This window comes from Miniopterus natalensis, chromosome 6, assembly GCF_054644295.1.
Source record: "Miniopterus natalensis isolate mMinNat1 chromosome 6, mMinNat1.hap1, whole genome shotgun sequence".
NCBI lineage: Eukaryota > Metazoa > Chordata > Mammalia > Chiroptera > Miniopteridae > Miniopterus > Miniopterus natalensis.
Genome location: NC_142086.1, coordinates 75212479 through 75228309, shown reverse-complemented (window position 1 = coordinate 75228309; position 15831 = coordinate 75212479). Strand labels below are relative to the sequence as shown.

The window sequence follows — 15831 nt, the reverse complement described above, 5'->3', positions numbered from 1 at the left end:
TTGAATGAATAGGTCCCACATGACTATTAGATGATATTTTTGCTTTTGCTAATGAATAAGACAGGAGTAAAACATTGCAGTCTTCTGTTGAATTTCATTCAATGACATATATAAATTTGCTGAATCATGTACGTTTTTGATACTGGAAGAACAGTTTTTGTTTTTTTGTACTATTTATAATGTAATGGCTATAGATATAACAAGCACTTAAATTTAATCTGCACTACTGACATCTTCTCTCTTTTTTAAGACAATAAAACAATAAGTAAAGCCCTGACTTGTAGGAAATGACTGATGAAGATACAGGAACAGAAACACTTCTTGCAGTAAACACCTCTGAAGGACGGTCTTCCCGATTAGAAGGAAGGTGGGCCAAACCACCAATGACTTATGCTTCAACAGTTTACAGCTTTAGGATTGTTGCATAACCTATACACAATATCACACTGTATGTGTTAAAGTATTTTAATCTGACTTATAACTACTGTAACACAACCATTTAATATCACTGAGATTTATAGGTTATGTCTAACATGTCTGTAATTAATTATACGTGCAAATAAAGAGGTAGAAGGTCACAATATATAAAAAGTGAAGCCCTAGAGACTGCATAAAGTCCTGCAACAGTAATGTGTACTTTTGTAAATAAAGTAAAATGGAAGCATAGGAAGTAAAAAAGTAAGTTACTACCCTCTTGCCCACTGCTTTAAGAGTAAGCCTCCAAGGTAACCATTCTTAATAGCTGACATGCATCCTTTAAGTTTTTCTGACCACATATTTTTTTAAAAGATTTTTATTGATATTTTAGAGAGAGAGAAAGGGAGAGGGAGAGAGAGAAATATCGACGTGAGAGAGAAACATCGATGAGAGGGAAACATCGGTCAGCTGCCTCCCGTTTGCCCCTACCCGGGATCAAGCCTGAACCCTGGGCATGTGCCTTGGCTGGGAATCAAACTGGCAGCCTTTCAGTGTATGGGGCGATGCCCAGCCAACTGAGCCACACCGGCCAGGGCTCTGACCACATATTTTAATAAGATTGTATTATATATTTTACTTATTTTAATAATACTATATTATTTTATCTTTAAAGGAACACATTTATATATTGTTAAACAACATTTTTTTTTTCCTGTTCATAATATATTCTCCTTGGTCAGGACACATAGCCCTATTTCATATTCTGTAAGAGCGGTGAAGTATCTACAGCTATAATCACTACCCTGCTAATAAAAGTTTAATCATTGTAATCATTCTCTTACTAACAGAAGTTTAGGTTTCTATAAAGTTTTTCACTCTTTTATATTTCTTTTGCTTTTGCAAAAAATACAGCAGTAAGTACCACTGCATATATATCTGTGTACATTACGTGAATTTCTGTAGGAGATAGAATTCTAGGAATAAAATTTGCAGGTTTCTTTGATCATTAATCATGTATTTATTTACTTTGCAGTTACTTAAATAATCCTGGCTTCAATTCTAAATTTGTATACAAATATTTGCCAATTCACCATCCCCAGTCGGTTGCCAACTAAACTCCACAGGTACCCCGTCCTTTGAACTCAGAGAGTTCTGCATTATTTTGCCTTTGAATATTCTATCATTCAAAATCTTTGGTTCTGGAACTCACATTAGCTACAAGTTCTTTCATTTATGAATTATCTGTCCATTAATTTTAAGAAACAGTGGAATGATAGTTTAGATCATGTTTATTATGAACAAATCAGAGTAAACTGAATTCTTATATTTCAGGGTCCATTGGCACATCTTCAGAATGAGACCGTCAGTGTCTCACTTATTTGGGAAAGAGAGTGTGTGTCCTCAAGGTGGGCAGCTTTGTCCTTGCTGAACCCGTAAATTTTTTTTTTTCTGTTAACTAAAACAGAGATTAGACAGTTTTCTTTTTAGTCTGCCATTGTTAAAGGGTTTTCTTATAGGTCATCTTATTTTAATATGCACAGTACTACCAAAGTCCCAGCATTAGGCGGGCTGGGTTCAGATCTTTTTATCCTGCTCGGCACAGGTGCCTGAGGTGCCAGGCTCCCTGCATGATCCCATAGCTGCCCTCTGGTTACGCTGCGCTCGGTTTCTCATACCTGCTGGGATTTTCTGCTTCTATTTTGCTCCTGGCTGCAGGGGAAAGCTCAAACTTTTTAAGATACTAGTCTATCAATTTGAAAATATTCTATGTGACATTTTATCCCTATAGATGAGTAATTTTAGGATTGTTTGGGTATCATAACAGTTGAAAGAAAACACTAGAAACCAAAATGCAAGGCATTTTTGAAAGCTATGAGTTATTTTATCATATATATAAAATGTAAAGCATAATATACGTAACATCCATGCTCCCATCAACCATCTTAAGAACTAAAACATTTTCAATATATTTGAAGTTCCCTGTTTGCTTTCCATGGTTACATAGCCCTCCATCCCTAACAGACTTAGTTATCCATCCCTAGTTATCCTGAATTTTGTAATAACAATTCCCTGGTTTTCTTAATAATTTTACTTCTTATGTGAATATCCCTTAAAAAGAATGTTCACTTTTATATATCGTCAGACTTTATATAACAATCATACTGCTGCAATTTATCGACAACTCGCGTTTCTGTTCAACTTGTTGAAGATTGTCTGTGATTCTGTAAAAAGCTTTTTGGTTCCTCATGAATAAACTGACCATTATTCACAGAACTGTCATGTCAGTGAATTAGCAGCATAAAACAAATAATTACTATCGAGCTTGGGAATTTCTCTGTTTTCCTGTTATTTTGAAAATGAAAGTTCAGTTGAAAAGCTTAATATTGACAAACTGCCCCCTTAATTAGAAATAAAATATGCATCATGGTTACACGGAAGGAAACTGGAATTCTTTTCTAGCGGCAGCAGTTTTACCTTGTGTTTGTTACTCTTCCTGCGAACCAGTGTCAGCCACACAATTCCAGACGGTTAGCAGTTTAACAGGCTTTAAAGATTATAAAACTAGGCAGAAATGAAGTAATAACTAACACTAACAAGCCTCCTGCTTATTTCTATACAAGGGTACACATAACATGTTAAACTGTGAAGGGTTTTAAATGGGATAAAATGCTTCTACTTTTTATTTACTTTTCATTCCAATTCAAACAGGCCAATCAATCTAACATTTCCTTCCTTTTTGTTTACTTCTGTTCGGGGAGGGAGGCTGAAAAATTTCTTCAAGAATTATATATCAGACAAAATCCCTCCCTTCTGCCCAGTCTATTTTCAGATATCCGTGAATTAATTTCTAAATGATAAGGGCCAACTGCAGAGAACAAAATAAGGAGGGAGAGACTATTGGTCTCTTTGTTTTAAGTAAATTTCAAGTTTCCACTGAGATTTTTCACCTACAATGGCTCCTTAATCAAACCATAATACAAATTCTGTAACACACATGTTAAAATACACTTTATACTTCTCCCTAAATGCCATCTAATAGGGGTTCTATCATTACAGAGATGCTTTAGTATAAAAATTAGCCCTACATATTTCTGGTGAATTTGCCATATATTCAACGTTGGGAAGTTACAATATTTTCCTGTGGAAGTTACCGTCTTGACAGTCCTTCTGAAACACTTAGTGTTGGACACCCTATCATCCAACAAATATTGATTGAGCATCGTTTTGAGGGCTCAGGGTAGAGGGAAGAAAGACAAATACTCTGCTCTTAGGTAACATGATATACAGGGTGGGGCAAAAGTAGGTTTATGGTTATGGGTACACAAAACACGACGCTTATTCTTGTATTACTATTTATTAATTGTATTATTTTCCATACAGACAACTGTAAACCTACTTTTGCCCCACCCTGTATAAGCATCTATTCTCAAATTCTTATGACAAAAATCCTTACCATCTTTATTGTTCTCTTACTAATGAGCTAAAAACATTTACCATTCACTCAGCATTAGTATGAGAGTCCTGATTTTAACTTTTTTGAAAATAACAATGTGACCAGAGATAAAGGAAGCAGTTTTCTGCAAAAGAAGCATTTGTGCTCAAATGTAAATGGCAAGGAGACAGCCCCGTGAAGCACTGGGGACAGAGTGCTCCAGGTAGACACAGCAGGGCCTTTGAAAGCCTGGAGCAGGAGGAGCCTGGCGTGTGGAAGGAGCAAACACAAGTGTAGAGGAGCGAGTAGGAGATGAGTGCAGAGAACTAGCCAGAGGCATAGCATGTGGGCTCAGGGGACCATGAATAATGATTTCAATACAGATTTTTAAATTATATTTTCTAGAAACCCTCAATTCATATGTGTTTGTTCTCACACCTAAGAGAAGTTCTTCAATTCCTTAAAAAAAAACGGAGTGGGAGGAAACATAAGGATTCACACAAACAAAAGAAAGGGAAAAAAAATAGAAGATATTTCCAATTATAAAGATATATTGAATAGCGCTCTCTGAGTTGTTGGTTTTATTTAAACTGAAGACTTGGGTCGGTGCAAATATTTTCTACAGATCCCCTTTCTTCTTTAGTGAGAAAAACAATCTTCCTTGTTTTTCTCAGTAAAGAAGAGAAACTCCAGGCTCCAAATTATCCGAGATCTGTGGGGGAGAAAATAAAAGCAGGGTTCTGTGACCAATTCTGCCTCTGATTGATGGTGTTTATTAATAGTGTTTTGCTTCCTCGCCTCCACAGTGAGCACGAAATTTCCGAGAGATCCGTATGGGTCCTTTGTGGAAAGGTTTCAGGACAGATAAAATTAGCTGGAAATCATCTTGACTTTCTAAGAGAAAGGTTCCAGACTGTGGCTGAGTGTTTGCCTCTTGCATCTGGCTTCGCCCCTGTTCCCTCACATGGCAGGAGGAGGGACAGAGGCCAGAAAGGGCAGCCCCAGTTCCTTAATCTTCTCCTTGTGCCCACAGGGTTCTGCGCTATCAATGTTTCACTTCTTAATTTATAAAAGGTCACAATGTTGTGATTGTTCTATGTGGTCTCATTTTAATAATTTATCTCATTAAGAAACAAAATGCAGAGAACTAACGTAAAATTACGGGGTATTTTATCTTTTTTCCTTTTTAACTTGCTTGCTTATCCTAGTTTCTTTATTATTGTGTGTTGACCTTTTGGCAGTTTATTTTCAATTTCTATTTTGTTTTCCCAGCGTCACGGAAAGGTCTCAACTGTCATCCAGATGACAGAAATCCACCAGAAAACCCAAATGGGGAAGTCCCAGAGTTGAAAATAAAATATTTTTAAAAAGAAAATATTACTAAAATAAACATGGGATAGTGTTGTTTGCTGGCAAGGAGATCTGTAGGAAATTCTGAGATAAGAGATGGTAAAAATAAGAAAATGCAGGCACAATTAATTATCAGAATATCAACTGATATCACAGATGTTTTAAAGCCCAGCTTCTGGATGAAATACATATTAGCAAACCATTTCATGTCTTATGTTCCTTTAATTTTGTTTTCAAACATTCTCATGACAGTATTAAGGTATCCACACCACATGAGGATACATTTCATGACAAAACCGGTTTAGGAATTGTGCACATCAAAGGAGGAAGGTATGCTGCGGCTGAGACAGGCACTTCTAAGACATCCTGCAAGGGTAAGTTCAGAGCTGCGTGCTCTTGTGAATGCTGTCTGGATACTGACAAGAAGATTCAAACAGGCTCTGCAAACAATGGAGCCTGGGGGATTGTGTACGTCTTGAGGAGTAATTTGAATGGCATGTATTTAAGACAATCCGTTCATATTTGAGCAAACCCAAGCAATTTATATTTCCTGGATGTCAGCTTGAACGGGAGGTTGAATGAATAGTGACACTTCACTCTCATTTTAGATAAAAATCATGGATAATCATGTATTTACACATTAATTTATACCACAGAAGTATGCAAGGTAAGAAAATAGGACCTCCCTATACTCCTGTTGAGGATATAAACTGCTACAAACTTCCATGGAGGACAATTTGAAATTTACATCCAAAAGCTTAAAAATATTCATGATCTTTTTACTCATCAATTTTAAAGGAAATAGGAAGATAGGTGTTCAGGATTAAATAACTTATTTAGTATATTGTCTCTGTATTTAGAACAATGAAAATCTGGAAAGAGCCAGAAACAGAGATTAAACATGCTTCATTCACACAATAGAATACTTTTCAGTATATACAGATGATAATAAAGATTTATAACTATTGACATGGAAATACATTTTTTTAATTATAAAATCAGGCTACAAAATGGTGTTTAAAGCATGACCCCATTTTGGTAACAATATATTTTTATTCATTGCTGGCATATATGAATAAAAACTCTTTCAAATCATTGGATGCTACTTTGGGCTTTTTCACTGGCTTAAACTTACATATTTCCAACTCTTTCCAGTTAGAATCTTACAATGCCATGTAAGATTTTATTATAGGTTGTTACTAATGAATTGTAAAGTGTATGTTTCAGCTATTAATTATTTCATAAACAAATGTTGTAGCTAAAAAAATAACCATTTCCTATTTTTCAGGATTCTGAGAAATTCTGTGTTTGGGAGGCTGGAAAATCTACAATGTCCATATCACATGAATGATAGTTGGTGTTGGCCACCAGATGGGTGCTGAGCTGTAGCTTTCAGAAGCCTTGGTCCTCCTACATGAGGAACTCTCCACATGGGTGCTTGGGCTTCCTTTCAGCATGGCAACTAGATCTCAAGAAGAAGCATTCCAAGAGTCAGGAAGCAGAGACTACCAGTACTCTTAAGATATGAACTAAAAAAATCCCAGGAAGTCACTTCTGCTATTTATTTGTCAAAGCCAGCCACAAGGCCAGTCCTGAGTCAAGGGGAGAGAAGTGGTAATCATACAAGAGGAGAGGAATTGCTGGGGTCATCTTTGGAACCTAGCTACCACAACGTGAACTATGCCACTTAGAAGCACCCTGGAAATAAATGTCCATAAATATATGAAAAATTGAGGTGAATTTTAGACTGCAAAGCAACCCTTGGAGGTTACATTATTACCTTTACCAAAAGTAAAGAGACTTCTATTATCTTTCACCAGATCCTGACTGGGCAGAGAGGAGAAGGGCAAGGAAGTGAAAGAATTTCCTTCCTGAACCAGGACCAAATATTTAATTTCCTCTACTCTATACCAGCATTACTCCACACAACAAAAATCTATCATCAGCTCTGTACTGAGGAATGGGACAGAGACATTTTACCTATTTAGTTCTTTCTCCTTCCCCATCCTCTGAAGAAAAAAAACTTCCTAAATGGATGGAGTTCAAAGAGAAAGGCATTCAGAACCAACGGAATGTCTCTCTTTAGGTGCTGAGCACCAGCAAGTCAGGAATTGACCCAAGTATATTGTAAGAAACTGTGTTTTGTGGTACAGGTTGGGAAGGATGACCAAGGTGTAGAAACAGACCACATGAGAGAAAATTTTGCTTAATAGAAGAGGAGACTCCTGAGAATTTGGGATGGTATACATTAAAAAGTCGATATGGTTCTAGTATCTATATCTCCTTAGAAGCAGAGAGAGACATGAATGAAGATTATATTCCTTTCTGGGTTCAAAGTCTACAAGGAGGACACTGCTCCTGGACTGAATTTAGGGGTTATAGCTTTCTAAGCATTACATATGTATCAAGAGAATTCTGTATACATGCTCCATCAGAACAATTTGAGGTTTTGTGCTTGGTTCAATTTTTTAAACACTATTCTATATCAAAAGAGGTACAAGAATATTTCTATTCCTAATCAGTCTCCTAAAAAGATAAATCTAGGGCTTCATAATCAATTGTGGAACATATTTTTCTTCCCATTATCATACCAAAGATTTGTTAGCAGTTCTTTAATTGCAGTATTTAGTGACCAAGATATGCCTTCACTAAAATAAATGCTAAGAAGTAAAATGGTAGAGTTTAAAAATAAAATCTCCAGGGGAATATAAGCATGCTTTCCACATATGAAATTTAGGAAAACTAAGGATAGACTCAAAAACAGAAAAGGCACAAACAATTGTCTTTTTTGCTAACATTGATCCTTAGTTATCCCACGGACTGCAAACGCAGTCTTAAGATATATTAAAAAGCTCCTTTTAATGTTAATAAGTCATTGTATGGTGTTTGTAATACAAAGCCCAAATATCACCATGCTTTGTTCCAGTTGAATTCTAATGTGTATGAAAATTAAACTCTGCTACAACACATAAAAATTTCATAAAATATTTATGACCAGATCAGCCTTTGTTGAGAATAACAAAACATGTGAAGTGTAGAAATTAGCTATCATATGGTTAACAGTGTGGTGTGTGCCTTTAAATTTATGGAAGGATTTAGCCTACAAATAAATGTAGGTTTTCAGCAAACTTGATCCATGGTAGGGCCACATAATTTTAGTCTGTTCCATTTCTATAGGTCATTGTGTTCAAGGTATCGTGCACATGTTTAATAACAAAATGTGGAATATTCTGATATATGGAAAATCATTCATAAATGAAATATAAAAAAGCAAAACCCACACTAGGATGCTTACTCTGGCTCTAACAATTTAAAACATTAGCCACATTTACATTACGATGATTTTAAAATGGTATAACAAAATAGTCGCATTTAAACTTTGTGGATATTTTCTATGGATATATCAAATACAATATTCTTAAGAAGTATTCTCTTATTCAGAAGGAAGCAATCCTCTTCTCACTCACACTGGTTATTCTGAACATTTTTGTTTTTCTCAACCTAACTGATAGATTCTTCAGAGAAAGTACCCTATTTCTTAATGCAGTGTCATCAGTTATACCTACCAGCTCGGGGCCTGAAATAAAGTAAAAACTCAGTAAAAGTTTATTTAGTGAAAATGTTATATTTATTTCAAAATCTTTTCTAGACTTAATTGTTCAATATCAGTTCTTGTCTTTTTGAATTGACTAGGGCCTTCAGCAGAATGTTTTAGTGGAAATAGTGGATATCCTTTATTTATTCATGATCTGCTACAGGTTGGGTGCCCTCAGGAGCAGATCTTGAGATGGAGGTGAGTGTGCAAGAAATTTGTTAGGAGTGTTCTTGGAATCTATCCATGTGGATGAAATGGAGTGAAGGAGGAAAGGCCTGAGAAAGAAATTAGACTGTGATGTGATCTTAAGGAATGCTCCCGCCAACCTCTGAGGAACTCTGAAGCTGAGATCTCTTTCAAGTTGCTCTAAGTGGGGAAAGAGATCAGGCTTTATATCTCTGAATAAGCCAGTAATTGGCTGAAGGCCACCCAGGTGAGGGAGGTCGCGTGACTTTGGGTGAGGTGACTCTCTTCAGTTAATACATTTCCTAAAGAGGGTGGATCACTAAGAGCTCTCTGCTGGAAGTAAGGCTGGGGCAGTGAGTCCTTCAGTTCTGAAGGGCCATGTGGACAGCACCCCCTGTCCAACATTTATGTGGGAAGGTTTTATCTTCACAATATTTGTGCCTTAGTGTCCCTTAAACAATAAACATAACATCGTAATAAAAATAACGATGATAACAAGAAAAAGAAGAAAATAACCACCATCCCTGGAACACAATGTAAAATGGTGCTTTCGCCCTGTCTCAGAGTTTCAGTGAAGGCCCAGGTGAGCCTAATGAATGGCAAATCGTGTATTTTAAGAGTGACACTGCCATGCACATCTTTCTGAAAGGAATGTGGCCTTGTGCCCATTACTCCACACAGCCTAGGTAAGAGAGAGATTATAACAGCACCAGGCAAGTAAGGCTTTGACCTGTTCCCTCACCTCCCTGCCCACTAACTATCCCCATTCTCACTCCCACCCCTATGACCCCGAGGGCACCTGTACCAGGTCAAAAAGGGGAGGAAAGATGAAAGGGCAACCGACCCTTTTAAGCCACAGACACGGCCTGGGCTGATGGGTGCAGGGCTATAAGAGACGAGGGGTGGCATGGTGGAGATTGATACTGAATTAGATATGGTATTCCATTTTTGATTTAGTCTAGATTTTTAGAACTGTGGCTACTCTTCAAGTTGTCATTTTCTAAGCAAGTATCGTCTCTGTTCACAAGCTTACCAAGAGGTAGGAAAGGGTGCTCTCACTTACTGCTTAAAGGCGGTAAGAGAAAAATACGGCCTTGATTTCCCACTACTTTCAGACAATAACAACAGTAGTAATAACCAGCAAAAGTATTCACTAACTCTTGCTCACGGCTGATTTTTTATGAAGCACTTTCATATGGCCTAACTTATATACATTAGATTCTTGATCTTCCTTGGTACAATAATCAATATTGCTTTTCTTTCCACTTCAGGATCTTGTGGCAATGTGTGGCCTTTTCCTAGAATGCTCTTTCTCCTATTTTAGCTTCATTAATTTTCACTGGCATTTCAGTGCCCAAAATCAAATGTTTTTGCCTCAAGAAATCCATCTCTAACCCATTCCATGCTTTCAAAGTACCCGCTATTTCTACTTCATAATACTCTTCAAATTTTACCTTAAAAAGTACATGATTAATTAGTTAATACCTATCTCCCCAGCTAGATTTAGCTTCATAAGATCAGGACCATAGTGGACCTTGTTCAATATTGATTTTCTGGCATCTACTAAATTCAGACAAGAACAACAACATTTTTAATAAGCATCAGAGCATTACACATAGTAGGGGCTCAATGGCTACTGAATAAATGGAGAAATGATAAAAGAACTGATACTGATATGGCTTGAGATTCCTTGCTCCTGACTAAGAAGAGTTTTTTGTTTTGTTTTTTTTTAAATACCATGGGCAGTCAGGTTGCAGGCCAAAATGCCTTCCTGACAGTGGCCATTTGAAACTGGATTTGATACTTTACTAAGGCCTGCTAAGGGACACTGAAGTGGGTTGGGACAACCATCACTTGTCACGAGCTACATGTGGGATGGAGAGAGGATGTACATAGCTGAGGAGGGTGTTACAGGTGAACTTGTTGTGTGTTTTTTGTTGTGTTTTTTTTTTTCCAGACAGCCACTCTATTCATTAGCAAAATTGTAAGTTCCTTCCACCTTCATCTCTATAAAGATAATGGGAGATTAACATATTTTTAAGGCAAAATCTTTGGTTCCTTTGAAGGAAAGTGCTACATAAATCCATGACTAATCAAAAGGAAAAATGTCAGGCTAAGATCAAGGACAATGTTTTTGATAATTTTTAAAAAGGTTATGCATACTATCTTTTATTCTGCAGTCAATTAGACTCTTTCATTTTCAAATATAAAACCGAGCGGCTAATATTTCTCTTTTTAATGGCATTTTCCTACCATGAAAAATTTAGCATATTTTTCCAAAGAATTATTAGAAAAGATCAAGCACCCATATATAAAAACTCATAGGACCACTATATCCTTTCCTCGGCATTTTAAAACATTTTAATTAGCTTGGTAATGGTTTTCAATTCTACTCATTTTAGAGTATTTACAAAAATACATAAATAAAGGTTCACCCTGAGTCTTCCAATTAGGCTAAAGCAAGTTTTACTTCATTGAAACATGACTTCTTCTTTGACTTTTGAATATGATGATTGTTAAAAATCCTTTCCAGGTTCAGAACATTATCTACCCACTCAGTCTCCTTTTTAGACAGGTTGGCTTTTTAATCTTCATTTGTTAAATTCAGGTTGGAGTCCTCTGTGGAAATAGGCCATAGCAGTCTGCAACTTTCTTCATAAAGTTTTAAATATCATTTGAGTTGGTTGGTTTGATTTTTGATAGCTACAGCAAATTGGATTTTTTCTGATTTTGTATTTTAATTTTAATTAATTTGTATTTCATCAATTTCTCAAAGCAAGCAAAAATTTGGACACAAAAAAAATTATTGAAGCAAATTACAATAAAAAATAGATACAAGAAATACTAAAAATTAATTTAAAGGTGACAGTTGAGTGGGGAGTGAAAAGAGAGAATTATACTTTAAAAAAACACATACAACAAAACTAAGAGGTTTCAGTGTAGGTTAGCTACTATAATTGCAAGTAAAATAGGTTTTGAACATTCTAGTAGTCAAATCTAAGGGAAAATTATGATAGGTTATATTATGCATTTTTTGGTGATATTATCCTCATTTTAAATTATTGTTTAACTCTTTTTAAGGGTTTTCTCTTATAAGAAAACACAAACACATCATTTAAATAAGTCAAGCAGTACAAAATATATACAATAAAATGAGGATTCTCTCTCCTTCTCTGTCAGAAGTACTTTTTACATGTGATATGTGTCTTTGTGTTTTTCTTCTATGTATTTTTGGCTGTCAGTATATAAGAATGAGGCCCCAGAGGGATAGAGGAGAGAAAGCTTCACTGTAAGGGTCCTGTCTTGAGTCAGCTTTCTCCTTGAGAGTTGGAGTTTTTATATATTTTATTTTAAATTAGAAGCTGATAACTAAAATGCTGATTTTCCTTGAGTGCAGAAGAATAAAATGATTTAGAATTTTTCAAAGATTCCTCTACATTCTAAATATTCTATATTAACTATGTGTAATATTATTATACTTTAAATTTAAAAACCAGTGTCAACTGAAGGAAATGATGCCAGTCATTTCCTAAGGGCACAGAGACAAAAAGAAGACTTTAAAGCAGAGGCTGAAATTTTAGGGCAGCTGTTAATGTTTGGATGGTCAAAATCTTTTAGAGTTTGACATAAACTGTTTTGCAGCACTAACATGCTGCATACAGCTTGTTGTTTCTCTGTTTTATGAATAACTGGATTTCTTCATAGTTGAATCAGAGCCCCGGTTTAAGACTGATTTTCTTCTCCATACTCAGATTGAGATCCTGCACAAATAGCTTATCAAGCATCGAGGGCCCACAAGCCAACTGAGAAATCATGGCATTGGGAATATTTGTTTATAAGTCTCTGTTAACTCTGTAGAGATCAAATAGTCATCTATATCCAGTCCTTGAATTATTTACAACAAATATTTCCTGAGTGTCTATTATGCATTAGACACTTTACTAGATACCAACAATATCTAGCAAAGGTAAATAAATAGAGACTTTGCTTGCAAGTTGAGAGATAAAAGTCAGTTACTTAGATGACAGGACGATATTTCCGAGTGGCTCTGGAATAGACAAAAGCAAAAAAACTCAAGAAAGAGAGCTAACATGAATTCTAGAAAGGTAAAATTGTCTGTATTCTGGCTTATTTTTTTTTTCTCAGTAACTAAATTATACATTCTTCATTATAGGATTGGTAAAAATATTTGAAAATTAAGAAGGTATCTTTTATAATTTTCCTTTATGTTTGGAGTCCTAAATGTTATGCTTAGGTTTTGGATATAGATTTTTTTTCCTGTTAGTAACAGTTGTCTAGACTTTGAATCAAAATTTGCTCTAACAGTTTCCTTTTTTTTTTCTCTCCCTAAAGATCAGCCCAAATTTGAAGCATAATTCACGAGTGTGGTTCCACCAAAGCCTTCATTTCACACTGCAGTGTAAGTTAAGGTCTGATAGCACCATATTGTGGACTGATGTTTGCACAGCTTAGTTTTGCTGCAGAGGTTCACAACCAAGCTGTGATCTGCATGAGATCAAAGTAGGGAGCTAGTTCATTTGAAAAGAATTAAGGTCCAATTGAGAATTAGCTGATAAATACAAAAGATTTGCTCAACCAAGTATTTATAGGGCAGGGATTACTTATAAGAGTTTTATCCTTTATGTTTAATATTCATAAGTGCTGATCCATGCAAGAGTTCTCTTAGGAGGCTCCAAAAATACTAATTACATGACAGTAGGGATATCTATCCGCTGTGGCTACTTTCTGACAGATTACACTGTGAAAATCTTACCCAGAATGAATGTTCTAACACCTATTCAGCACACTAGCAAGAGCAGTTCTTTTCCAGAAATTCAAGTTCTGATGGAAGCATTTTCCAAGCTTAAAAAGCATAGCACCCCTAATAAGTTCAAGGAAGCCCACCTTATCTGGGGAAATATTTGCAGCGTTGCACTGCACTAGAACATATGACTTATCTGAGTCATAACAAGGCTTGAACATCTGAAGAAGTCATTAAAGTAGCTGTGGATCCTTATTTACTGTTCTAAGAAATACATTTTAAAAAATTATTTTAATTTCATTAGTTTTACAATGTAAATGTTCTCATTCATGTCTTTCTTGGCAAGGGCTTGATGAAACATTTTAATTAATGTCATTTAAAATAGTGAACTATTCATCATCTGTGTATTTTAAGCTCTACATCCAAATAACCTTTAACTTGAAAAGTTGAGTTGGGAGTGAAAATCAGTATCACATGGCCTCTTGTTTTAGCCTGAGAATTAATGACCACGAAGGACAAGATTTACTGTTTACACTACAGAAATCAAATATTCTCATTCCCTATCAAAAATAGGACATGTAGCAACAGATGAAGGAAATAAACTCTTAAATAAGAGCTAATGGGGACTATGGAGATAGTAGGATCCATAAGATTGAACTGAGGTTAACTGGTTTTAAAATAATTCCTTCCCCCATAAGTCAAAAGTGATTTTGAATTTACGGGTAAACACCAGTGAGTTCAGATATTGCAAAAGAAGATAGTATAAAAATGTCCTTATTTTGCTTATTTGGGAGTGTGGTCACTTACGGGCCGCCCTAGAACTCAGTTGCAAGTGTCCCCGTGCGAGGGATCAGGGACTGTTTTGTCTCCCTGGCCTGTTGGAGGAGTCGTCTTGTTCAGGCACCACCGGATAAGAGCTGGCAACGCCTGGAGGTGCCTGGCACCGCTCTACCCAAGAACAAAGGTGAAGGAGGTAGAAGCAGGTGTTGGGGTGAGAATCAGAATGAATCTGAAAAAAGAGAATTGGTCCTTAAAGAAGATGGACAAGAGAATGCTCAGGTCATCAAAATGTTGGGAAACGGATGACTAGAAGCAATGTGCTCTGATGGTGTGAAGAGGTTGTCATATCAGAGGAAAACTGAGAAAAAAAGGTTTGAACAAACACCTCCGACATTATATTGGCTGGTCTGCGAGACTATCAGAAGAACAAAGTTGATGTAATTTTAAAGATCCAGGCAGGTGAAGCCAGAAGTCTGAAGGCCTATTGTGAGCTTCCAGAACATGTTAAAATCAATGAGATGGATACATTTGGTCCTGGAGATGATGATGAAACCCCATTTGATGATATTGAGGATGATGATGAAGACACTGATGACATCTAAACTGAACTCACAGTTTTTGAATATTGTCCTACAGTTTGGATTTTGGCCATCACTGTTAGGAAAACTAAAACTTCAGCACAAATGCAGTTTGTTAAGGAACACTGATTTATTTTCATTGTTTTAAGTATTATATTTCTTGAAGTGAAATTTTAACACTTTATTCTTTTGATGCAATAGAACTTAGTTGGAAAAGACCATGTTATCTGCTGTTAAAAATATGGAAAGAAGAGAGGAAAGAGAAAATAAATAAAAGAAATGTTAATGGATGTTTTGAATAAACTGCTTATCATCATAGTCAGTGATAAGCTTAGTTCCAACTAATTTTTTTCAGTCTTTCTGTATGTTCGTTACCTAGATGTTCTCTTTGATTTTTGATAAAATTTAAGGAAGTCAGAAATCTACATTTGCTGTCAAGAAAAGAGGCTATTTTCATATTTATGTAGCTTTATTTTATACTATGTTTTATGCCATTCTTTCCATCATTTTATGTTGTCAACATCATAAAAAAAGCATTTCCAAAGTACAGATTTTAGAACATGGATTTGAGTAGCAATTTTGAATTTATAAGTAGCTGCAAAAATTCAATGCTAGGTAATTCTAATCATTAAAAGTACTGATGTACTTAGTTGACAGTGCATTTTACTTAACATGTAGAAAAAAAATTTCTTTAACAAGGCAACTTTTAATGGCAAAATAAATAGAATAG

General features: G+C 35.7%; 1 pseudogene; it reads left to right on the top strand.

Moving 5' to 3' along the window:
• The first annotated feature begins 287 nt into the window (after positions 1 to 287).
• On the top strand, positions 288 to 15125 carry LOC107544674 (eukaryotic translation initiation factor 1A, X-chromosomal-like; annotated as a pseudogene).
• The last annotated feature ends 706 nt before the right edge of the window (positions 15126 to 15831 follow it).